General features: G+C 38.0%; 1 long non-coding RNA gene across 1 annotated transcript; it reads right to left on the bottom strand.

The window, feature by feature from the left end:
• Positions 1 to 4,052: 4,052 nt before the first annotated feature.
• On the bottom strand, positions 4,053 to 25,556 carry LOC309660148. The gene is made up of 2 exons (XR_014263207.1): positions 25,480 to 25,556; positions 4,053 to 24,620 (listed from the first exon to the last, which is right to left on the bottom strand). It is a non-coding gene; the product is annotated as an uncharacterized lncRNA (long non-coding RNA).
• Between the last annotated feature and the right edge of the window lie 905 nt (positions 25,557 to 26,461).

Below are 26,461 nucleotides of genomic sequence, written 5' to 3' on the forward strand. Positions count from 1 at the left end.
ACTAAATGGAGGAAAGTAAATAGGCTATAACAATATGGCCGTCATTGTGTCTCCAACACAGCCAGCCACCTTGCTTGTGTCACATGCATACTTCAAACTCAGGAGTTTGGAAACAGAGGCAAAGCTGTATACAAACAGAGAGAAGAGCAGGAGGTAGAAAAGTGTTTGGTAGAGCCCACCTTCTCTTGGGTGCAATCCCATATTTTAAGGAGGCAAGACCTGTGCAATTGTGAACTTTGATGATTGATTAGCAACTTGTCAATGGAGCAAACTCCATGAGTTTTTGTGTATTGTTTGTTTTGTATCATAGGTTTGTTTTTCCAATTATAGCTTCCATTTCTTGAGTGCTTACTATGTGCCAGGCAATAAGCAATCTATGTATTTTTTTTCCTTAATCCTCATAAAGACCATATTAAGTAAAATTAAGACAATTTCAAAATAAAATGCACTTGACCGACATTAAAGCCATATGCTTCACTTGAAGGTTGTTGGACTGAATCAAGTCACAAGTAAATTATCAGCCTCCCCACCCACACCCACAAAGGATTGATTTTAACAGAAGAGACAGTGAGTTTCATTACAAAATGTACCTCAAATCTACTCTTTTCCACAAAGCCAATGTCATCACACCAGACTGTAGTTGCAGGAATCTCTCTTTTTTCATTATTTGATTCATTTTACTTATGAAGCATTAACTGAACACTGATCCTGTGCCAGGAGGTGTTGGGCCCTGGGGTCCCTGGGGCATAAAGATAAACGTGTCTCAAGCCCCGTTTATAGAGGGGCACAAATCTGAATGATAGTGCATGTGCAAATGTGTGGTATTTAAGTCCGTGTTGGGGCAAGTCCAGAGGTTATTCCTCACATCCCCACCCCCTCGCTCCCACACACAAATGTGGTGGTGTGAACTGAGCTCTATGTTGTCTTAAATTTAGCATCACACGTTATATTGGGAGTCTTTTTGTTGCAAGTAATGAAAGTCCTATGCAAATTATCACAAGCTTAAAAGAGGAATTCACAGCTCCTGTAGCTGGGAATACCACTGGTATAACTCATGAGATGGAAGGGGGACATGCAGAAACTGAGACCCCTTTCATCATCCACCTCCTTACTCTGGTTTTTATTGGTTTCTTTCTGTAGGTAGCTCCTCCCCGTCTAGCTGGAAACATGCTTGCCAGCAACCCAGTTTCATATCCTCCCAAATGAAAAAGATAGTTTCTCTTTACATGTTGATATGTTAACTGGAAAAAAAAATCACTCTAGTTGGCCTTACAAGGGACATATGGCAACCCCTAGACTATTTGGGCAAGGTCTGTATGACCTGTGGACAAGAGACCCACAGGAGGTTGAGAGGCAAGGCAGAATGGGCTTGTCAGGGCATATGACCAGAAGGAAGACGCAGATACTCTGAGAACACAGCCCACTAGGATCACTCAACGTCTGAAAGCCATTATACTATATAAATGTTTTTGCAAAATGAAATGTTATACATTAGGCCATCATGACTCATATTTTGTCCACTATACAAAAGTCTAGAAAATGGTAGAAACTAGAAAGATTGGAAACCTATTTTAGGGATAAAATATACTAAGTAGGAGGGCATAATCTATTTCCATTCTTGTTAAAATCACTTCTATAAGAAGGAGTATATATGTTTTTACTCTTGTCTTGTTCCACTACAGTCTGGCATGTAAACTATGTCACACCTTATATTTTGTGAACCAGAGGCCCTGCTCTTTTTTATTACCTTAGACTTTGAGGAATCATCAATCACAAGTGCCTCTTTTATTTTCTCTGTTCAAAAGCTCTGTACACTATGCCTAAGGAATCCAGTATGGGATATATCCCTACAAGCCACAGGTTTCTTTCCTGCCAGAGGATCAGGAAGAGGAGGGTGGGGGTGAGAGGTGATCAAGGGACAGGATTGGTGGTGACAGAGCTTAGAGCAATCACAACTTTCTCTTCACCATTTAGTTTCTGTTTTCTTTACCTGTGTAGATCTATCTTCACTACTACTTATGTTAAAGAAACACAAATGTACTCATGATTTCCTTGGATAGTTTTTAATGTGAATTAGCTCATTAATAAATCACATGTCTTTCCTTTCTCTCTCTATCATTACATAACTTACGCAGCACATGAAACAAAATAGAAACATTCGTGTAGACATGACAATCATTTATGCTTTATTTCTCACATAAGTGTAGTTATCCCATTTTTGTCATCAAAAATGTGTAATATTGAGAGCAAAAGGAAAGAGGAAAAGAAAGAATGTAAACGAGGGGACGTATGTCCTTTCTCATTTGCATTTCTGGATCTCTTATCATCCTCATCATCCTACCAGACCTTGGCTTATGTAACCATTTTCTAATGCCAGCATTTCCTACTCTCTAATGATAAATATTCATCTCCTATCTTCTGACCTCTTATAATCTGCCCCCTTGTGACTAGGGAGACCTAGGGCAGAGACTGAATGACTTGTTATGTAATTTAATAAAGAATCCAGGAACACTTTGGGGGAACCCAGAATTCACTGAAACTAACAATGTTTGCAGATTTGAGTTCTATTTCAGTATAATCCATAATCTTTGGAATCTCTTAAACCTAGCTTAATTTTTTGCACTGTAAAGGCCTTGTTCACCAGAGAAAGTACTGTATAATAAATAGCAAGGAAGGAGTACAGGGCACATGTGCGGTCATAATTCAGAAAAGAGAAATCACACTATTGTAACAGCACAAACGAGGTCATTGTGGTTCCAGGGCCGTAAGAGTCAGCATGCTTAAGGTGATAGCCACCAGCCCTTGATCAGCAATTTCCAGTTAGTCAGACACATGGCCAAGGACAGAGGGCAAAGCATGAAACACATATCAGCAATAAGTCAGGAGCAGAATAATGGAAAACTTTAAAAAAAAAAAAAAACTCTACTTGGAAACCAGAGATAAAACCAGGAACACAGGTCACAGCTGAGAGAAATGAAGCTAAAAGTGGAGAAACCATGGGGGAGCTGAGTCACAGGCCCAAGAACAAAAGCCAGGGCATAGAGCATGGAACACCATGAGTCAGCCATCCTCTAGATAATGAGCAAGGAAAGAGCTGCCCTTGGGAGGTGCTGGATAGCTCTGCTTCTGAGTCTTAACTTAACAGTGACCTGGGGCTGCTTTGGGACCTGCCATCTGATACTTGAGAGTCTAGTGGACACAAGGACCCCCAGGAGAAGTAGCTTTAAAAGAATTCAGATCCCACCAAAAGAAGGAGGGTTATTATTCCAAAATGTGTTCATGTCATAAAGAAATAAGATCTGAGAGCAGACATTGTATGCTTTCTAATCTTTTAACTTTAAGGTATGTCTTATGGCCCAGAATGTGGTCTATCTTGGTGAATGTTCCATGTGAGCTTGAGAAAAAAATATGTGTATTCTGCTGATTTTGGATGAAGTAGTCTATAGATATCTATTATACCCAGTTGATTGGTGGTGTTGAGTTCAACTATGTTGAAGGAAGGAAAGGAGGGAGGAGGAAGGAAGGAGGGAGGGAGGAAGGAAGGAGGAAATTGAGGAGGCAGATGGGACCAGATGGTAGTGAACTAGACTGCCAGGCTGAGGACTTCAGTCAGCAAATTCACACCCTGAAGTTTCTTTGGAGGAGTAGAATAACCTCATATAAGCAGAATTGTGTACATTAAAAAAGAGATTTTCTGTTGTACTCTGAACCTCATTTATATTTAAAATGTCTGATTTAATTGTTGCACAGTAATATTTAAAAATCTTATAACATAGTAGAATTCATAAATCCTATAAAATGCTATGATAATGAAAAACTAAAACAATTGGTAAAGAAAATAATCCTTTTCCAAAATTTCCCAAACTTGCTTCCTCAAGTTATTAATATGTATTAATGAATATATAATTAATAATTAAAATATATTCTTATATATATGTATGTGGATGTGTATTCCAGTAAGTTTGAGAAACACTAGGAAAATACTTAACAGATTTCTTTACTTCAGAACTAATGTTATTTACATCTCCCAAAATGGGATCTATTTACATCCTTCTCCCAAATTGTTTGACCCTGTACGATTTGTTCTTGAAATACCTGGAGACATCTTTCCTGGAGCTAGTATTCATTGAAACATCAGTTTGAAAGATTCCATTTTAGTCTACTGGTTTGTTCCTAAGAAACCAAGCAGTTTGACTGATTCTGTTCACTGAATGGGACCATTTGGACTAAAGGAAGCATTCAGGGGCAGAATCCACCATCTCAAAATTGCCAAAATCTTGGTATTTTTCCTAAGAAAATGGTTCATGCACAGGACACAAAATGTCTTGTGGAGGGAATGATTTCTTGCTTTCAGGATTCTGAAGGCACATCAGGATCTTTTGTTCTCTTGTGGTAATTACTTTCAAATTCCATTTTCAAAACTACTTCTTAACAGGTGGCCACATAAGTTTATGTACCTTATGCAATGAGTATATTTTCAGACATTGAAATATCAAGAACTGTGATATAAGCCTTGGAATGCATCTAGGTTTTCTTTTAACCTTGGTCATGAATCAATGAATTGTGCTGATCCTTGAAATCCAGATCTACAAAATGAGTCTAGTAATCCCTATTCTTCCACTAAAGTGAGTCAAGGAGGTGAAAGTTTCTGTAAACTGTTTAGCTCTCTGCAGACGTAAATGGTACCAACCAGTAACTTTTGTTATAAACAATGCATTTAGCACCTTATTAAACTGAGTAGCTTAATCATTGACATAGTTTATTCACCTAAAATTGCATACTCTTTGGGTATATATGTACATCAAAACCAAGGTCACATAAAAAAGAAAGATATAAGTCAAAATCCCCATAGACTGTCAATTGAACTTAAGTCACATTGTGTAGACCTGTTTAGGTATCAGGACAACTCGTCCATTCACCTATAATCTTTTGAATAAAGATACCAAAAAACAGGAATATTTCCCCTTAAAGTTGCATTATTCACATCATCTCATAAACGTTTTATGTAACTGATTCACTCATGCTGTTAGCTCTAATTTCTTGTCGACCTCGTCCCTCTATAAAACCGTGACTGGGAATAAAGGGAGAGGATTGGTTATAATGTCTGTGACACAAAATATGGACTCATATTTGACCTAGGCACAGATTCTGAGTATTTTTATATTACTCTGCAAATTAAAAGCATGCTGTTGACGCACATAGTCAATAAATCAACATGAAATATTGGATTCCTTCCCTAGTTGTCCTCTTTACCAGGGTTTCTAATAGAAATTCCCATATTCCAAACGCAGCTTATTGAGACCTCAAATCTGAACTTAATCATTGAACTATAGCCATTGTTAAAAATGTCACAGCTGAATGTTAAAAACTGGTGCTAGAAGAGAGATCTGTTCCCCAGGCAATTTTATCTGATTTCTAAAAATGTACTTGATAGGGTTTTGGGTTTTGTTTTGCCTTTTCAGATGACTCTTGAGAAAGAAAAACTGTCAACATTTACAGCAAGAATTTAAAAACAAACTGAGCAAGACACCAACACAGGATTTGAACCTACTAATTGGCTAATAAAGTAAACCATTTCCCCCCTTCCCCCAAAAAATGAGTAACTAGAAAATAAGCTTCAATCAAAGTTTAATCTATATGTTTTCTAAAGCTAGGAAAATAAAACAAAACCAGAAGATACAAATATTTTGCAAACACAGCCTAGACAGTTCATTTGCTTCAAGTCCCTGATTTATAGACATTATAAACAATTGGCCAAAGCAATAGACTGCTGGAGCTTCTTCAAAAGAATGATGCAAATAGCAGGAAGAAAATTAATAAGCAACAGATGGACACATGAGCATTCTGTGTAACTGGCTGTGAGTACAGCATGTGCTGTTTTGTTTGTGCATGCGTCTCTTTGACATATGCAGTATTTGTATCTGTAGATATCATACAAAAAATCACCATCACCAAAGAGGCTTGGATTTTATCAGTAACTATAATTTTAACAGAAGTGAGAAAGACAAGTACTCAGAGTGAGAAAATATATTTTTCCTCTCAACAGAATACCCCATTTCCTCCAAAAACAAACAACTTATGGATAAGAAAAAGCAATGGTTTGCCAAAGAATCAACTGATGCCTGCAGTCATGAGGTAGTTTTTAAATGTGCAAATCAGTTCCATCCACGGGTTCACCTTTGTTTCAAAGCATTTGTTTCTGATGTATTGAGGGGAATTTTCCAAACAAAAGTCTTCTTAATGACTGGGAATAAGTTATACCTCCACTCTCTGTCCAAACTTTCACCTTTTCCATGTCCAGGCGCTTATAAAAGTGATACAGAACTAAGAGAGATGCAGCTTGGGTTGAAAAAATAATCAGATTGAATATGCTTGTCTCCATTTAAAAAAAGGTTGAAGACTGTTGTCTTTTGATTCTTCATTCATAAATTCTAAAAAACATGCAGTAAGTGCCAACTGGGCACAAGGTACCTGGAGCTGAGGGCATAAGTATCAGTTCCTATTTTCACAGAATTTGCAATCCAGCTAATAAAACCTAAGGATAAAAATATATTGAATACATGTAAAAATATGAATTAACATTTATTTAAAATACATATATATACATATAATGTATACATATTCAATAAATTAGTCTGACATCCATCTACCAAATAGTCTTACTAATTCATTTAATGTACTCTTTCAAATATTTATAGATTATTTACTCAACAAACATGTATTCATATCCCATGCCCAGATACCACCACCTTCAACCCTGAGGTAGATATAAAGAGGCAAAAATATCATTGCTTTGAAAAGTTCAAAGTCAACTAAGTGAGACAGACAGGCAAACATGTACTAACACAATGTGGTAAGTACCAAGCACTTAGTAGCTATTGAAAAGGAAACACGTTCTTGCTGTAACAAGCGAGACCAAAGAGCTATGTGGCTACAGAGGAATTGACTAATTCTGCCTGATAGGGCTGGGAAAGTTTCCCCAGGGAAAGTGGTATCTAACTTGAGTTTTAAGGGATGAATACACATTTCCCAGATGGCCAAGAGAAAAAATGCCGTTCTGGGAAGAGGCAAGATTACAAGCAAAGGCAAGAAGACCCCACAAAAAATGTGTCAATTAATCACTCATGCCCAATCTCAAATTTTCTTTGTGTGAAATTCTACGTCAGATGGATTTACTCTGTGCACTGTGTGCTCAGGGAATTTTGGTCACTGTGCACATGAATTTAAGGTTCTTCCCACTGTAGATAATTAGAGAAACAGGAAACTAGAAGTTGGGGAGAGGAATCAGCAATAAATCATGAGGCAGAGAAAAAAAAAGAGAGGCAATGCAATAAAACTGTAGGAGACAGAAAGGAAGCAGAGGGAGAGCTAATCCCAAACCTTGCAACTGCACTTTTTGGTTTATGGGTGGAAACATCCCTGAGGCTATGGATGGGGAGGGACTTTGTTATGCAGTAATCACGTTCAAAATTAGCACCACTCATCTCTGCATTGGGAAATGGAGGTTGAGAAATAAGGACCACCCCAAGCTTGTTTTCCAATTCAGGCATGCATGTGAATGTCTGTGGAAATATGGTGAAACCAATGGTGAAGAAAGGTAATTTCAAGTCATAAAATCAGAAAGGCCTTGGAGATGTAGATGGCAGACAGACAGAGGAAAACTTCTTCACTCTGTGTTAACAACATCAAACTAAACAAGTTCATAATGATTATATTTAAAATATGGAGAGAAGAAATACTGAAAAGTTACCAGTGATCAATATGTACCCATCCAATGCTATTAATTATGAAATGAAGGTACATAGAATGGTACCTTAGTGGTTGTTTTTACAGTTCTACTTTAATAAATATAAACTATACTCATCAGAATTTTGATTCTCATGATCTTATTTCACATAAGGTTTATAGAAATCTAACCCTAGGTATTGAGAAAGAGACTACTGCATTATTTTCAACTAAACCCACCACATCCCATTTGGCTATATACAGAAGACCTCAGGGGAACAGCAAGAAGTAAGTTTGGTAAAGTGAAACCAAAAAGTTTGAAATTTATCCCATAAGCAGTAAAAAATCAAGAAAAAATTTTAGGTAACTCTGCCTTGAAAATAATTGTTTATTACTGCCTACTCATCTTCACTATTGAAGGTTTTCATACAATGCTTTTAACTTATGTTGAGTCTTCCTCAGAATGCAATAGAAATTTTATCTTTTATTGAGAACATATGCATTAAGGAAAGTGATATTACATGTGTATGAATACAAAATAACCAATTTTCTAAGTATAAGCATATAAATTTTTCAGCCTAAAATATAATCTACTTTGGGGTCTCTTAGTTGAAAAAAAAAAAGTATTTTTTAACTGCATGCATTACTTCTTGGACAAATAAAAATTAGGCAGTCCTATTTGCCGAAGATTCAAGATCTCACTCCTGACTCACAAGGCCAAGGGCACTTAATAGATAGAAGGGAGTTGCATTCTGGCACTAGACACCAGTCATATGTAAACCATATACAGTAGTGATCTTCCTAATGCCAGAAAAGCTCAAAACCACGTGAAATCAATTAACACTATGATGATGTTCTCTTCTCAAATTTCCCATTTGTTCTGTAGCCATTAGACACTGTGATCTTTAAAGTAATTTTCCCCCTCTGTGCTGTTAAATGAATCAAATTCTGCACTAAAGTAACCTATTTGTTTAATTCTCTTTCTGATTGTTGAAAGAAAACAAAATGTACTGGTTTATTCCTTCAGTAGTAATAGTAATTAACATTAATATTACTAATTAATTTCTGGACTGTCCATTTAAAAATATGCTTACATGTTTATTGTGTGTCTTCTTCAGTAACTAAACTACCCAGACTCTAAGCAAGAAACAGTGGCACTCTCAAACTGAGTAATTACAGATGAGTTTAATAAAAGAACTATTTCCAAAGATGTGGACAGAACCAAAACTGGTAGTGGAGTGACCCATGAGTAATGAGAGTGGGGACCGCTCACCACTCTCAGAGCTAAAGAAAGAAGAGTAGAGTGAGGTTCCCAGAGACCAGAAAGATGACTGTATATAACAGGAGCAGTCAATCCACAGTGATCCAGCAAGTCATAAGCTAGCAGAGTAAATAGCCCACCTTCATGCCTCTGTCTCCCTCACTGGCCCAAAGCAACTTGAAGCAGGAAGACATGGAAACTTTTTGATACAGTCCATACTGGTCAGCCTCACTGGTGAAGCAGGAAGGTGAAGGGTGAAGAATGGATCTGGAGGGGTAAAGAGAAACTATCTAGTGCAAAGCTCCATGAGAGTGGAGATAAAGTGTCTTGCTGGCTGTTGATCCCAGAACCTAGTCATTACCTGGCTATATCAATTTCCTAGGGATTCTGTAAAAAATTACCACAAACTGGTGACTTAAAACAACAAAAATGTCTCTTCTCATGGCTTTTGAGGCTAGAAGATTGAAATCAAGATGTTGGTGGGGCTATGCTCTCCCTGAAGCCTCTAATAGAGAATCTTCCCTTGCTTCTTCCTAGCTTCTAGTGTTGGCTCTTGATCCTTGTGTTCCTTGCCTTGAGGCAGTATAACTCCAATCTCTGCCTCCATCATCACACAGAGTTCTTCTCTCTGTGTGAGTCTGAATCCAAATTTCCTTCTTCTTATAAGGACATCAGACATTTTGGATTAGTTGTCTGCTCTACCCCAGTATGACCATCTAAACTTAACTAATTATACCTGCAACAACCCTATTTCCAAATCAGTTCACATTTCTGAGATACTGGGAGTTAGGATTTCAACATATCTTTTAGAAGGATACAATTCAATCCATTCCACTAGTAGACATCAAGAAATTTATGGAATAAATGGCACATTATACCATACAATATACAATAAGCAAGTTTTTTAAACAAAGTTTATTGCACATTTGCTATGCCACAGTTGCTTTGCTATGCTAAGGTACAAAGGTAGGGATGTATACAGCATATTGTCTCCTCCATGGAACTCAGATTCTAGTAGAGGAAATAGATACAAAAAAAAAAAAATCTGCAAACAATAAATGCTGGAGAGTGTGTGGAGAAAAGGGAACCCTCTTGCACTGCTGGTGGGAATGTAAATCGATACAGCCACTATGGAGAACAGTATGGAGGTTCCTTAAGAAACTAAAAACAGAACTACTATATGACTCAGCAATCCCACTACTGGGCATATACCCTGAGAAAACCATAATTCAAAGAGACACATGCGCCCCACTGTTCACTGCAACACTATTTACAATAGCCAGGACATGGAAGAAACCTAAATGTCCATCGACAGATGAATGGATAAAGAAGATGTGGCACATATATACAATGGAATATTACTCAGCCATAAAAAGAAATGAAATGGAGGTATTTGTAATGAGGTGGATGGAGTTAGAGTCTGTCATACAGAGTGAAGTAAGTCAGAAAGAGAAAAACAAATATCATATATTAATGCATATATGTGGAATCTAGAAGAATAGTACAGATGAACCTATTTGCCAGGCAGGAGTAGAGACGTAGATGTAGAGAACAGACGTGTGGACACGGGGAAGGGGGGATGAGATGAACTGGGAGATTGGGATTGACATATATGCACTATCATGTGTAAAATAGATAGCTAGTGGGAACCTGCTATATAGCACAGGTTGCTCAGCTTGGTGTTCTCTGGCGACCTAGATGGGTGGGATGTGGGAGTGGGAGTGAGGTCCAAGAGGGAGGGGATATATGTATACATATAGCTGAATCACTTCGTTGTACAGCAGAAACTAACACAACATTGTAAAGCAACTAAACCCCAATAAAAAAATTAGGCAGGCAGAGAGTAACGTGAGCCTGGAGCAGACAGAGATCCAGAAAGGCATTCAACGCTGAGCAAGTCTTACATCAGAATCAAGTCTTAATCGTAGTTATCAGGGCTCATATGGTCAGATTTCTAGGTTCCGAGAAGATCAGCAAGGCCACAGATCTATCCTGATCTCACAAAATTTCCTAGAGAGCCAATTAACTTTGGGGGATAGAAAAATGAGAGCAACTCAATTATTAGAAGTGTAATAATAATAATGATAATGATAGTTATAATGTAATTTGACTACTGCTGGCCAGTTTATAGGGCATCTCATTATGACAACTCAACAGTGTTGGGGAGAAGATAATAGTTGTTACCTTATTTTACAGGTAAAGAAATTTAAGAGAGGAATGTTGTGAATTTCTCCACATCATACAACCAAGGAGGGGGAATAGTCAAGACTCAAATCCAGGTCTTCTAAATCAAATCCAAGATTTTTCTTCTATACATCATATTACCTCTCCAAGTATAATGTGGAAGTTTGGACAAAAGACACAAAACAAAAAGAGCCTAACTTAGGAACACTGGAAACAAGATCAGAGTAGGACCAACTGTTAAGCAAAACCAGGTAGCCTATGACATAGAGGTCTTTGAACTTCAAAGAAAGAGTATGTTCCCAAGGGGAAAGAACTAACGAAGTCTACAGTGAAAACTATGTGGAACTAGTTATAACAGGAAATGAGGACAGTCATCATTACAAGCATATATAATGTCAAGGGAGTGAACATAATCTGAATATTGTAAAAAGGCATTTTCTAAAATAAAAGCAAAGTCTTCTTTTCTTGAAACCTTTGGTAGACAGTTGTCAATTCTCACTTGGCACCCAGGATACAATGACACAGATCTGATGGCGTAAGTTCTGGGGAGAAGCTTTCTATGTGTTTATATTAGGTGAGTGAGTTTGCTTTTCTACATCATAATCTGTGAGAGGCTGTTTTTAGACAAGATCATGATACATTGTCATGCCCTTAACACTGAAATGGAAAAACTGAACCAAACCCACTTTGAGGGAAACTGGGACTGAGAAAATTTTCACAATAATGTCACTCCTACAAAGCATCATCTACGCGACAAAAAAATGGGATTCCATGACATTCCAGCATGCTAAATTGCCTCCCACTTCCTCTACTTTGCTTCCCACAACACACACAGACACACAAACACTCACACCAACTGCCCTTCAACTGCAACTACGTACTAATAGAAAGGAAGTGAGTGTTTAAATATTCTTTTTTTATTGAAGTATAGTTGACTTAACAATATTATACTAGTTTTAGGTGTACACATTGTGAGTGATTCAGTGTTTTTGTAGATTACACACTATACAAAGTTATTACAATATTATTGACTATATTCCCTGTGTTGTGAATTACATCCCTGTGTCTTACTTAGTTTATAACTGGTAGTTTCTGCCTCTTAATCCCCTTCACCTGTTTTGTCCAGCCCTGCATTTCCCTCTCCTCTGGCAACCACTAGTTTGTTCTCTGTATCTGTGAGTCTGTTTCTGTTTTATGTTTGTTTGTTTTGGTCTTCAGATTCCACATATCATTCCACATACAGTATTTGTCTTTCTGTGTCTGACTTATTATACTTAGCAGAATATCCTTCAGGTCCATCCATGTTGTCACAAATAGCAAGATTTTATTCTTTTTTATGCCTGAGTAATATTCCATTGTGTATATATATATATATATATATATATATATATATATATATATGCCTCATCTTCTTTATTCATTCATCTATCAATGGTCAGTTAGGTTGCTTTCATATCTTGGCTATTGTAAGTAATGCTGCAATGAACATTGGAGTGCATACATCTTTTCAAATTAGTGTTTTCATTTTCTTCAGATAAATACCCAGAAGTGAAATTGCTGGATTATAAATATTCTTTTTACATTTATATGTATGTATATAAGCATCTGTGAGCATAAGCCCTTAGCTTCCATGCTTTCCTAAGTAGTAGGATCTTTTGACTGATAGAATGATCCCAATAATGACATAGGAAAAGGAGTTACAAATAAGGTACAGGCTTATTTCTTGGGAAAACCAATTAATAAAAAAGAACAGAAATAAAAGATTGGGTGCTTATCTCAGAGACTTATCATTAAAAGTGAAAAGCTACCAAGAGAAGTAGATCTGTAAAATTTTGCAAGTATTTGTGAAATCTTTCCTTCACCTTTTTGCAACTAATACATATTGCTTTCAAGATAATAGAAGTAAATAAAATTTAAAGGAAAAAAATTAATGAAAGAAGGCTTTTTTTAAGGATTACTAACTGAATCAATTTCTTTGCTTTTTTTATTTCTCTCCCTTTCCCCTTGCTCAGGTGCTTCTAAGTAGTCATCAAAGACATAGATTCAAGGGACGTTAATGCTACCAAGGACTTAGACATTACCTAGCAGTCCATTGATTTAAAAATACTGTTTCCAAAAAATACTTTTCTCAAAATCAATAAAAGCCCAACATAAAACATGACTTTGTGCTGGTTGACATCCACTTGGGTCCTTTTCTCTCCCAGCTCTATCTGTAATGCTCCCTAAAGGGATTCTGGGTAACTCTCCCCCAGAGCACTGGCTTATAAGAGTCTTTCCCATCTTATGAAAGAAAAAAAATGAGGCGCAGAAAGGTGAAGGACTCCAACATCACAAAGGTGGTACAGAGCAAATAAACATTTCTACCTTGCTTTTTCATCTCCTAAATTTGTCTTCTCATCCTTAACTCATTTTATAGATCTACAGAATGACTTCCCAGGGGAGGAAAACAGAAAATGGCACCAAATAACTGAAAACTGATTTACTTCCCATTTCTTTCATTTCAAGAAAGCAAAACACCTGGCTGTGCAAGGCAATCCCTTTGAAACTGACATATAATCACAGAATATTTAATTATGGCCCAATTCCTGATAGTATCAGTTTTATGTGAACAGTTTTGCAGCAATTAGATTTCTCAGATTACCATTTTTCAGAGAGTTCTCCATGTGCGTCAATGGCAAAGGATCCATTTCCAAACCTGTCTTGTTTCCTCAGTGAGTCAGTCTCTCAAAGCTTATATTGCAGTCATTGTTTGTATTAGTAAAGTAATTAATCCCCAAAGTAAGAAGAACAACTACATACAGTCTCTGTGAAATTCCTAGCTGAAAAAGTCATTTCAAACAGCTTGCTTTCCTAAGTATTGCTTAATACTACCTAATCATGACTAGCACTGTACAAAAATATAGAACACACGGCAGAAGACTATGGCAACCATGGAACTTGGGAAAATATGTGTATTGGAAGAAAATAATATAATGCTGGTGAGCAATGAAAAGAATAATCTTGAAAAAAGAAAGGAACATATAAGAGTTTGGTGTATTGTGCTTTTCCAAATGTATGGCTTTATTTAGCAAACTTGGGACAGTCTATTTTTTCCATTATTATTACTTATGTGTCAGCAGGCATCACTTGGCCTTCTCCCTCTTAGGCCTGATGCTGAGTCAATGTTTAGCATCCAAACCACACATAAACTATTTTTCCCTTAGAAAGTGCTCATCTGATGACTTAATAAAAGTACTTTAATGGTTGGAAAGAAAAAAAAGTGTTTGTCTTGTTCTTTGAGATTGAAAGCTGTTTAAGATTTCTAGAAAATACTGAAGTCAGCAACATTCAAAAAGGAGAGTTTGGGGATGAGATCTCTCTACCTCTGTTATTCTTACCATTCCCATACCTGGAAGCTGGAGTGATACAGCCAGATGCAGAACAGAAATTACTACAGGAAGTGTGGCACAGGTGGCCAATTCTTACAGGATGCTGACTGCTGACTTCTAGGTGACTTTCTGCACATTGGATTTGCATTTACCAAATTGTCCTGAGGTCAGGACAGTTGACCACTGACTCTAGTCAAACCAGGCAATTTCAGTAAAAACAAAGCAAGAAAGAGTGAAAAACTATAGCATTGAAGCCATGAGTAATAACAATAGCACCACCAGTAATAATAACAGCAGATATTTTTAACATTTACTATATTCCAGCCACTAAGCTAAGCACTGCGTGCATTGTTTTCCTCACTCTCACAACAACCCCTTCATTGCTGTTTTGCAGATGTGGAAAATGAAGCTTAGGAAAGTTAGGTAATTCATCCAAGTTCACAAAGCTAGTAAATCAGAGTCAATACGAGGAGTCTCTTTTCCCGCCATCTCCCAAATCCAGCACTCTGTTTGTAATCAGTACAAAATACCACTTCCATCTCTGAAGAGAAGAAGCTGGACCAGATAGCCAGTCTGTAAATTCCAGGTGAACTCCTTCAAGCTTTTGATTTCACACCAAAAATTGTCTTCAAAATCTCTAGTAGAAGAGAAATAGCACATCATTTCCCAGAATGCATGGGAACACAGTCAGCAACAGCAATTTTCCCAATCCCATTTCTCAAAGCATCCTGTTCGTCTGTATCCCATGCTCCAACTGAACAATTTCTGAGGCGTTTTCACCTTTCTGACTTTGTATTCACTGACTTATTTTTCCTATTCTCACTACCCTCTCCCTTCTTGCACCTATACCTATCAAAATCCAAACTAGACTATAATTTTCAAACTAAATACCACTTCCTCTACAAAGCTTTCTCATTAGATGACATCTGCTGGATGCACAATTTCCAATTGCCAACCACATACATCCTGTGAGATGTTCTACATTTCTTCCTTATACACCACACAAGCAGGGGCCACACATACGAAAAGCACAAAACTATCTGACACCTCTGTGTGCCTATTATGGAGGTGGCTTACTTCCCTCTCACTCCTCACCCATAACCTCACATCAATTTTATCAAGTACAGCCAATGAGGTCACGATGCACTGCTCATTTGCAACAGTTTCTAAAGCATAAAAGAAAAAAAGTGTAACATCATTCATGGATGCTCCATAACTGTGAATCTCATACGAATAAAAAAATGAACAATTCCAGGAAAAGGTTGCTGGGAAATAATTCTGTCAAAAAATTCTGAAACAGTAGCACTTTATACTCTTTGAGATTGTGTTTCAGTAACAGTTTCTTCAGCAGGAACTTTACAATCAGTGATCAAAGCTAACCATTGATCTAGGCTCAAAAAAAGAAACAAACAAAGCCAATGATCATGACAATGAAGAGATTTTGTATTATATAAACTTTAATCAAATAATACACCTAGCCTACCATATGCATAAAACATAAAAGTGTATCTGGAAACTTCAGATGGAAGGCGAGGGAATGAAATGAAGACTAGGCTGATGAGGGAGGTCATGACAAATGTACAAGCAGAGGAGAAAACTAGTCGGGGAGAAGGATTTGTGAGTTGATGTGCATTGGTAAGAAAGCACAGATTGCATGTCCTAGAGGCAGACTTCTCTGCTCTCAGCACCCTTGACAGTTAGGCCTTCAGTGGGCTCAGCCAGGCTGGAATAGTCCAAAATATTACCTAGGTTTTCCCTTCCTTAGAAAACAATAAAAAGTGTAGTGCTGCGTTTTCTTTACAGTGAGGTCAATGTGACAGTTTGTCCTCTCAAGTTTCATGAAGAGTCAATTTTTTTTAATCTGGTTGTATTTATATACATTATTTTTATTTGTAGGGGATCAGCTAATAAGGATGTCTTAGAGTTATCTAAATGATAAAAATGCAAATCCTGGCCCTTATTCTAGAGACCGTATATTTGTGGGAGTGGTACAGGAGGGAAGAGCTAAAATTTGATCTGTCATAGCTCTTTATCTTCCCTGATATCTGATTTAGTATCATCTTCAGGCATATCATATTATAGCAAAAGTGTGAACAGAAGCCTTGAATTCACAGCACAATTCTTCCACCTTTTTACAAAGTCTAAAAGGTCTGAAGGCAAAAGAAGGATGATACATCCAATGTGGATATCAAATGGACATCAATGTGGAGATCAAAGTTTTAGTAGTTGAGAGACACACTTAGTTTAGGGTTTCTCCTTAAAAGATAGACACATTAAATTGACTTTCTTTCAAAGATTAGTTTATAGGCCGTTGTTTTGAGGCATAGCTTCACCCTTTGTTAAGTTTAGTTTTACATAGTTTGTTTCTAAAATTGCAAACAGGTATATGACTCCCTTAATAGACAAAACTAATGAATGTAAAACAGAAAGAATTTGGTACGTAAGTCCAGAGACAATTGACCTCTTTAGTTTGACAGTACACACTGAGCATGGCTGAGACTCATTGGTGATGTCACAAATCTTTGGTAGACCTAAGATGTAGATAGGGAGAAAAGAAAAACAATGTAGAAAAAGACAAAAATAACAGTGAGAATAGAAATTTAGAAAATAAAGAAGAGCATGTGCTAAGAATGAGCTAAAGATGTCTCAGGGGTCATGTAAATTCCATGTACAATAAGACATAGTCAAGGGACCCATTCTTCATGGAAGACAATATTGTCCTTGGATCTAGACTTCAAAATGCAAAACATCACATTATGGCTTTCAAACACTTTAACCTAGAGAGGAAAACACAAAGGCATTCCAATATAAGGAATACACTTTTCAAATGAATGCAATAGGATAAACAGTGACCTCTAATCTAAGTGTTACCTGGCCTGGAGCCAGGACTAATTAGCTCATGGCCTGGTGAACTGCATGTGTTTTTGCAGTTGGCTCAAGAATGCTCCACTGATGAGCCAGGCCACTGGTAACTGATTCCAAAGATATGATGCAGTAAATTGAAAAGATTTTTTTACCTTTCACACAGCTAAACTTTGTTTTTTTACTGATGATTAACCCTATGATCTTCCATTATAAACCCCACTTAATAGAGCTGGTTTAATAACATCCTGCCTTCTTATGGAAAATAATCAAGAAGTTGCTCTGTGTCACTCAAATTAAGGCATATTTAATTCCTTGTCAAATTCTTGTAAACATACCATGAAAAAGTCCAAAATAAACAGATTTGCTCAGATACAAAAGACAAAACCAACTGCAGGACCATTAGGACTCAGGCCAGTGGTTCTCAATATTTGTAACAATTTAGAATCACCTGGGGAGCAAAAAAAAAAAAAGAACTAACTTCTGGGCCTCCACCCTCAGACCAACTATAGCAGATATTCTGAGGTTGGACTTGGACATCAGTGTCCTTTGAAAGCTGCTCATGTGATTGTTATAGGCAGCAGGTTAAGTAGAGAACCACTAGCCTATTTGCTTATGAGAAAGGCAGTGGGGTGATGGAAGGGAATACACTCACAGACTGGAACTCAATCTGTAATTACACAAGGTACCACTTTTGTGGTTTTGGGTGAGTGACTCAGTCTCTCTATGCTTCATTTTCCTCATCCTTAATACGGAGGATAAATATTTTCCCTCAGGCCCCCTCTGGGATTGTTTGAGGATCAAAAACTCAGAGTGGCTTGCAAGTGGCAAGTGAGTAAGCCAGGGCTCCCTCCCATTTAGATGCTCTCTTTCTCCCTCTGCTATTGATCTGACAGAAGTCCTCATGGACTAAATTATTTCTTCACTCCATGTTACCAAATACAGCTCTCTCATGAAAAGGAAGTAGTGGTTATTCACTTTTAGGGATACAGTAAAACAAATATTTGCAAATTTCTTCATTCTACAACCAAGTTTTAATACATCTACTATTAGCAATCATCTAAAAATATGTCTTGGATTATCTAATGTATATCAATAAGACATTTACCCTCAAAATAGTAATCCTCACATAAAAATAGACCTCTTGCAACCAAGTTTATTCTTTCGTATAAAGGGCCATTTTGGAAATCAGAAAAATGGTAATTCCTAATCTTTTCATTTCTTTTTTCTTCACTCATGTCAATTTATCACAGGATCAACTGGAATGTCAAATATTTTGAAGAATATCTAAAATTTCCAGAAAGACAACATGGTTAAAAAAAAAAAAAACTGTACCAACTAGTTAAGAGTGAACACTGTACACATGTGAGCATGAGCTAGGACTTGGCTGGCTGTAGATAACTGATAACTCCATCTTAGAAAACTACAAAACCAGAGTCCCTGGATCACTTGCATACTTCTTACCAGAACTCTGCCATTGACACATCCACCCTTTTGCACTATTTCTCTCATTCAGAGTTTGTTTCAGGAGATGCCCTTCAAACAATCAAACCATGCAGTGGCACACATGTGTCATGTGGACCATAATTCACTACCAACTCCCATTCTTGAAAGAAGATGCTGCATGCCCGTAGAACTGTTCTAGTCAAACTTCTTAATCATTGGATGGAAATATCCAACAGCATACTGTGTTCTGATACAGCCTCATAAAGTCTTTCAGGGTCATGACATCATCTATTTGCTAGGGGAGGTGGCTTGGAGGAGGAATAAGCAAGGGGTTGCTGCCATGTTATCTCCCTCCTCTCCTTCAGAAGACATATGAATTTTTAAAATTTTATCAGTGTCTGGAATCCAAAAGAGATTAGGTGTAACATTTATTCTGCTCAACTACCAAACTTAATCTTATACTAACCAGAAGAACCAAAACCAAAAGGGTTTGGGGGTTTCAAAAATTACATGTCTGCTCTTCATTCATTCATGCTCTTCATGCAGTTACTTATTAAAAAAGCAATTATTAAGTCTCTACTGTGTACTAAACAATACGTGAGGTAATAGAGATGAGATAAATAAGACATAGTTCCTGCCTTAAGGACGTTACAGTCCAGAATAAGGTTTCTCAGCCCCAACACTACTGATATTTAGACAATTCTTTGTTGTGGGGAACCTTCCTGCACATTGCAGGATGTTAACGTCACACTTGGCCTCTAGTCACTAGATGCCAATAACACCCCCCTACCCCTGATCCAGAGTTATGACAATGAAAAGTGTCTCCAGTCATTACCAGCTGTCATTTGGAGGCAAGATAACCTCCAACTGAGGACTACTGGTTGAGAAAGAGGAGATAGATATTGAAAATGCAATGAATGACATGGGTACAATAATAGAAAAATACATAGGATAAAATGGAGGCAAAGTGTCAGGAAAGGCTTTGAGGAGAAAAAGGATTAGGAGTGTGATCACTGATCTTCTTTCTGACTAAGTGCACTTGTTATTTCTACGGTAAAACTACCCAGGCTTGGGTGAGAGACATCGCATGAGGTGATCTCTTCTTAGAACCCCAAATAGGACCTTCCTACTTGGCTTCTTATCCTTTCCACCCTCCCCTGGATTGAAAGGGATAGTTTTCAAATATCCCTTTCAGTTCATTTTTCCCCTGAATGAAACTGTTCTAATGCCACATCCTCTTCTTTCCTGGAGCCCAGTAAATTTATTCACCCTTGCAGAGTATTGCAAGAATGGCTAAGCAGAAGGAAGGTTTGAACCTCCCTCTGCTTCTTCATGGCAGGAGGGTGGCCCAGAAGTCCTCGTGTGCCATGTGGAGGTTTCCAAAGGCAGAAAAATTAAGAACTGGTGAGACTGCAGTGGACCACTAATGTGGCATGTGGCTAAAGTTCAGAGAGGCCTGCCAAGCCTGTAAGAGACAAGGAGGTGTCAAGTCCCAAGAAAGGACCATTGTGGGTGTCCTTGCAAGGAGGAACAGAGATCAGAGAAGAAATATGGAAGACTAGACATAAACCCGAAAGAAATCAAATGACACCCAATAAGTTACATAGGAAAAAATGGAAATAACCTAAAGGCATGTTAGAATTCCTCACTAGAATAAGGGTCATTGAGAAAGATGCTATCAGTTATAGAAAATAAATATGCTCCATATTCTTTGCCCATCAACCGTTTGGTTTGAAGACTTTCTATTCCAGAACACAAGAACTTTGAGATTGGAAATACAAAGTTCTGCTGGAGTGCACATCAGAGTGGTTTAAACAGGTCTGGCTACTCAAGGAAGACCTGGATATAAACATATAATGTTGAACAGACATTGAAGAACGAATAGGAAATACCCTGTTGAAGATGGGACAAAGGAGTGTTCCAGCTAAAGGAATGGATGTGAGAAGCCCCATATGTTAAGGAGAATCAGGTATATTTGAGAAGAGGAATATATACATCATGTTTCTAAGGTAAAGAGAGACATACTAGTCAATATTTATTCAGAATATATTATATCCCAGGAACTAAGCTAAATTCTTTATGAATAGCATCTTGATTAATTTTCATCACAAACCAACAAGGTGGGAGGTTTTAGTTTCCCTACCATTTAGCTACTGTTATCAACTTCTTCATCATAATCAGATTTGCATTTTAGAAAGTGTACAGGTAAAGGAATGAGCAAATGGATTAAGAAGAACCGATTAAGAAGCTTGCTGCAGAGCACAAACTAGGAGAAATTGAAGTTCCAGAGTATGTCGTTAGTGTTTGGAATGGAAAAGAAGGGATGATTCATGAGTCACTTCAATTGTAAAGAAAATGAAATGAAAAAGACTGATGCAAGCAACTGATTTTTAAAGTTCAAAAGAGAGAGGAATTGAATGAAGCCAAAGCTTTGACCACAGAGAACAAATAGCAAACTACTACCACAAAGAGATGGATCAACAGGAGGTAGGAGGTCTGGCTGGGAGATGCAAGGATGTGAACAGGGGGAGCAGTGAAACAAGGAGCTAAGATTTGCACTGCTGAGTCTGGGGCACCTCGTAGCTTGAAATGGGGTACTATAGTTTTGCAGTAAAAGATGTCCGAAGACATCGGTTTAGATGACTTTCACCTTGAGGTCAAAGTTGAAGTCCCAAACGTGTATACGACAGTAAGGAGAGAAGAAACAAAACGATCACTGACAGTTGTGACTTAAAAAAGACCCTTAGCACACATCTGTAAGACCACCCTGTCTTGCTTTCTGCTTAAACATTAACAACTGCAAGAGCAAAATCAATACTGGTTTTGCTGATGTTTGCAGCTGAGGGACCAGGAAGAGTGACCATGATCTTAGAACTGTTTCTTTTCTATGATTTTCCCTGATAAAACCATTTCTATGTTTCATTCTCTCTCCTTACTCCTCTGAGAGCCATATGTTCATGTTATCCTACAATCATGTCCGTTAACCTGTCTCTCTTACTTATTTCTCAACTGTGTCAAATCAGGTGGGAGCTTTGTGGGGGAGGCATGTATGTTTTAGTTCTGTTGGGACAAATAAAATAGTGACTCCCACTAAAGAACACTGAGTTTTACAGCTTGATATCATTAAATGAATTCAACTTGATTTGTTGAAATGTCCCATCCCTGCTCTGTCCCAAAAAGAAGAGCCTAAATATGTAAATACTGACAGGAATACAGCAGATGTTTAAAACACATTACCTTTTCCTCATATCTGTCTTTGGCTCATTCAATTCTGTTCACTTACCTTCTCCCCAGTTTGCAACTGCCAAAATCCCATCTTTCAGTATCTAGCCCCAGGAATCCCTTAGGGAAGCTGTCCCTACTCTGTCCCAATGGGTGTCAATCACCCTGCCCCTGAGCACTTTACATCACTCTTAAAGCATTCATTGTGTTCATGTATTTTGTGGTGTGTGTGTATGAGTGAGATTGTGATTGGAGTTAATGAAACAAACACATTGTCATATAAGTAGTAACAATTAGAAGGGTTTCATGGAAACACAAGCCATGAATCCTTTTGCCCAACCTCACCACTTCCTACTGAAAATTACACTGTCAGTAGGAAAATTCCCCCATATTTGTAAATAGCAACAATGTAATCAGCCTTCAATTGTATTTCCTTATTGGTGATGCAGCTCTTCTTTCCACACGATGCAAGACATTGTCATAATTGAACCTTTGTATAATGGATTGGCAGAGCATGTAATCTAAACATCTGGATTCTGCTACACATGGCTCATTAGCTATTGCTGCAAAAGTCAATATGAACTCTATGCTGATGCAATTAAATATGACTGGAAAAATACATGCTTCCATATTTTTGGTTATACATATGTATATATTTGACATACAATTCAATGTCATCACAGGAATTTTTAAAAGAAAAGGTTTCTACAGCCATGTCTGCTAACCATCATTGTACTACTTCCTGGAAGCAAGGGAAAAGTGAGTAGTGCTGGGCTGTCGGCCACTTCACCACATTGCCATAGTGAGAGAATATCTAATAATAAATAAATTCAGTCAAGTATCAGGATTTCTAGTCTTCTCTTCATGGTAAAAATACGCTTCAGTTTGAAATTGTCCAGAATTGAGTAAAAAGAGGGTTTTTATCCAGCATTGCTTAACTTGCAAGAACACAAAAGAGGTGATTACAAATAATACTTTCACCCTCTTTGCTGTCCTACTAAAGTGACCTGAAAAGTGTGTGGCCTCACACTGAGTCAGAATGAGAAGACAGCTCATGAACTTCACAGTACTGGGCGAGCCAGTCCGGAGTGAAATCCAATAACAAGGGAATTGAGAGAGAAGCAAACTATTACTCTTTCACTTTCACTCTTGCAGTCCCAATTTTGCCCTTTACAAGGCCAAAGACAAAGTAGTCCATACCAGAATTGGAGTGGCCTTTTCCTTTCAACCTTCTGTAGGCATCAGAGCCTCAGAAAAGAGATGGCACCCTACCGTATCTCTTCTTTTATAATTGTTACAAAGGGAGAAGGTACTGTTTTCTTTCCCTGTATTTGGTCACCTACCATGGAAAAATATTGTGTTACATATTTTCTCTCTTACCTGAAATCTCTCACCCTCATTCCAAACTAAGTAAATACTAAACCAAAGGTGGTATGCTGTTATTAATTTAAATCACCCAAACTGTCCTACACGGAAATAGATGTACAGGTTGTCTTCAATCAGATTTCTTGAATACAGACACTGAGATTTGCATACAGGGTGTTTATTGACAAGTCTTCACAAGAATAATACATGTAAGGGAGTGACGGAAGTAGGATTTTGCAGAGGGAAAAGTTGAACTGTGGTGCGGTTACACCAAAACTTCAGCATGGAGAGTTCTGAGTTGAGGATGGCCCTTGAGAATTATCCCAAGCTAAGTCAAGGGGGTCAGGCTTTTGGACCCCCAACTGACTAGTTATTGGGTGCTGAGTTCTCCCAGCAAGGAAGCATAACCTTGAGGGAAGGAGTGTCTGTCTACCAAGGGCAATTCTCAGAGAGGGGCAGAGCTCAGAGCCATCAGCAGCCAACATATTCAGGCTTGGAGAATGAGCACCTTGGCTCTGAAGAGGGTGATCTGGATGGCACATAATAGTGTTCACTACAGTCCACCCTAATTTAAGATGCTTGAATCTACTTGCTGCTGGTAATAAGTTCTCCCCATCTAGGAACATCTTCTTCAGGATTCTAATTGGTCTCATATTCCAGTGAAACTCACAAAAGGAAGGTTAGTAGAATGAACTACTGCAGCCCTTTCCACCACAGCTGTTCTCAAGGCTCTAAGTGATACTTATCGGTGCCTGCCTTTACTACTCATTCTAGATTCTCCACATCCTCAGTTTGTGCCTCTGTTGGTCTAGGTAGCTGACCTGTTGGGGTGACCTAAACTCTCATCCCTAAGGGATCTGAGTCCCTGGTCACCATGTAATTCTTGGGTCATGGCTGCTGTACTTGTACATTACACCCCATCACAATGGAGTATGTGAGTACCAAGAAACACACTAGTGGATCAGTGGTGCCAAACTGCCCCAGTGTGAAACAGCAAACTTTCTTCCACTTGATAATTGGGGTCACCTACCTTGACATATCTTCTTTCCTTGCCTTCTTGTCTGTTGATATGAGGGAACTGAAATGACCAGGCAGCCATAATAACTTAAAGTTCAATAGGATTTTTATTTTGTCTCCTAGTGAAACCATTCTCCTTTTGGGATCAAAGACCTCCAAACACACAGAGCCTAAAATTAAAGGAAAAGAAAGGTAAAATTTCCCTCAAGTGGGTCATAGGAGTGGTGGCAAGCTGGGCCACTCCATTCCTATTTCTAGACCCTCTTATTCCACCTGCTGTGAAAACAACACCATCTTATGATCACTGATTTAGGTTATTTAATACACCCTGGAGGATGGCACCTCATCCTTCCAGGTGCCAACACAAAGTTGACATAGTTGTACCAAAAAAGGTATCCCATTCCACTTTCAGGCTAAGAGCTTCTGGCTGGTACAGTATAACCACTCCAATTATACATTTGGGGAACCAGGGATATGACTGCCATATGGGTATGAGGAATGAGCCCACCCACAATGAACCTGACCCAAGCTATCTCTCCATTTATATGCCCTCTCCAACAATGGAATACAATTGTCCCTGGGTATAAATGGCAGCTCAGACCCTATGTCCAATTATCCTTGAAATGTCTACATAGTCTTTCTCTAGTGCATATTACCCAGATAATATTCATATGCCCCTTCAGTGAAAGTTTTGTGAAATCATTACAATATAAGCATGTCGTGTTGCACTATCTTTCTTTCTGATGATCATGACAATTTTAATAACTCTCCAAACAAAATCTAATACAAGGAAATACTATTTGAAATACAAGTGGCAATAATAAAATAAGTCACGTGTATCATTTATACTAAGATCAAAAGAGTTCAATTATATATCTATATATCTATGCTTAGCTCTGACTATATATCTAATACATCTATTTACTTATAAATATACATGTATATGTATTTATATAACAATTCTAAACAATAGATTGTTAATAAACAACTGGTGCTTGTGTAAATGAGAAAAGAAAATATTCTCCTTACCTTGTGCAGGGTAGCATCAGTATGACTACTTCCATTTCCTGGCATCCAAAACTCTTCCCTCCTGGGCAGCAGGCATGGGTCTCATGCAAGTGTAATACTCCATATACTCTTCACACAAAGTTTCTGAAGAGCTACTGGGAGGTAATATTCCATGGGTCAAATTTCTTCATGTCCTGCCCTTTATCCAGATTATATTTTCAAGGTTGTTTGTGTACTTAGCAGCCTTGGAAAATAGAGATAGATATCTCCCTCTGGAGCCAAAGGAAGGTTTGATTACAGCCTTAGAAAATTAATATAATGTTTCCCTCCACAGTAAAGAGCATGTTTGATTACTGTACAGATTAATAAAGATAATGTCTGAGACTTCCCCGGTGGTGCAGTGGTTAAGAATCCGCCTGCCCATGCAGGGGACATAGGTTTGATCCCTGGTCTGGGACTATCCCACATGCCTCGGAGCAACTAAGCCCGTGCACCACAACTACTGAGCATGCGTGCTGCAGCTACTGAATCTTGCATGCCCAGAGCCCATGCTCTGCAACAAGAGAAGCCACCGCAATGAGAACCCTGCACACCGCAACAAAGAGTAGCCCCCAGTTGCCACAAATAGAGAAAGCCTGCGCACAGCAACGAAGACCCAAAACACAGTCATAAATAAATAAATAAATCAATCAATAAATAAATAAATAAATAAAGACTAGTAAAATGTTTATGAACATGAAATGTGTGGAAATTAAGTTAAAAAAAAAAAAAAAAAAGACGAGTGCCCAGAGCAAAGGGCAGGTATCTTGCTTCCCATTATTAAAGATTTGAGTTCCCTAAATTCAGAGTTCATTTCCTGTAATGGAACCCACTACATGTATAGGTATCACCTGGACCTGTTTGCATCATCTGATGAGAACTGGGTCTGAAGTACCAGTACAAAAATGCTGATACTCTGGTTACTGCTATTACTGTGAGTAATAAACTGTCCTTTATCTCTGAC

The sequence above is a fragment of the Balaenoptera physalus genome (genome assembly GCF_965194825.1).
Source record: "Balaenoptera physalus genome assembly, chromosome: 4".
Taxonomy (NCBI): Eukaryota; Metazoa; Chordata; class Mammalia; order Artiodactyla; family Balaenopteridae; genus Balaenoptera; species Balaenoptera physalus.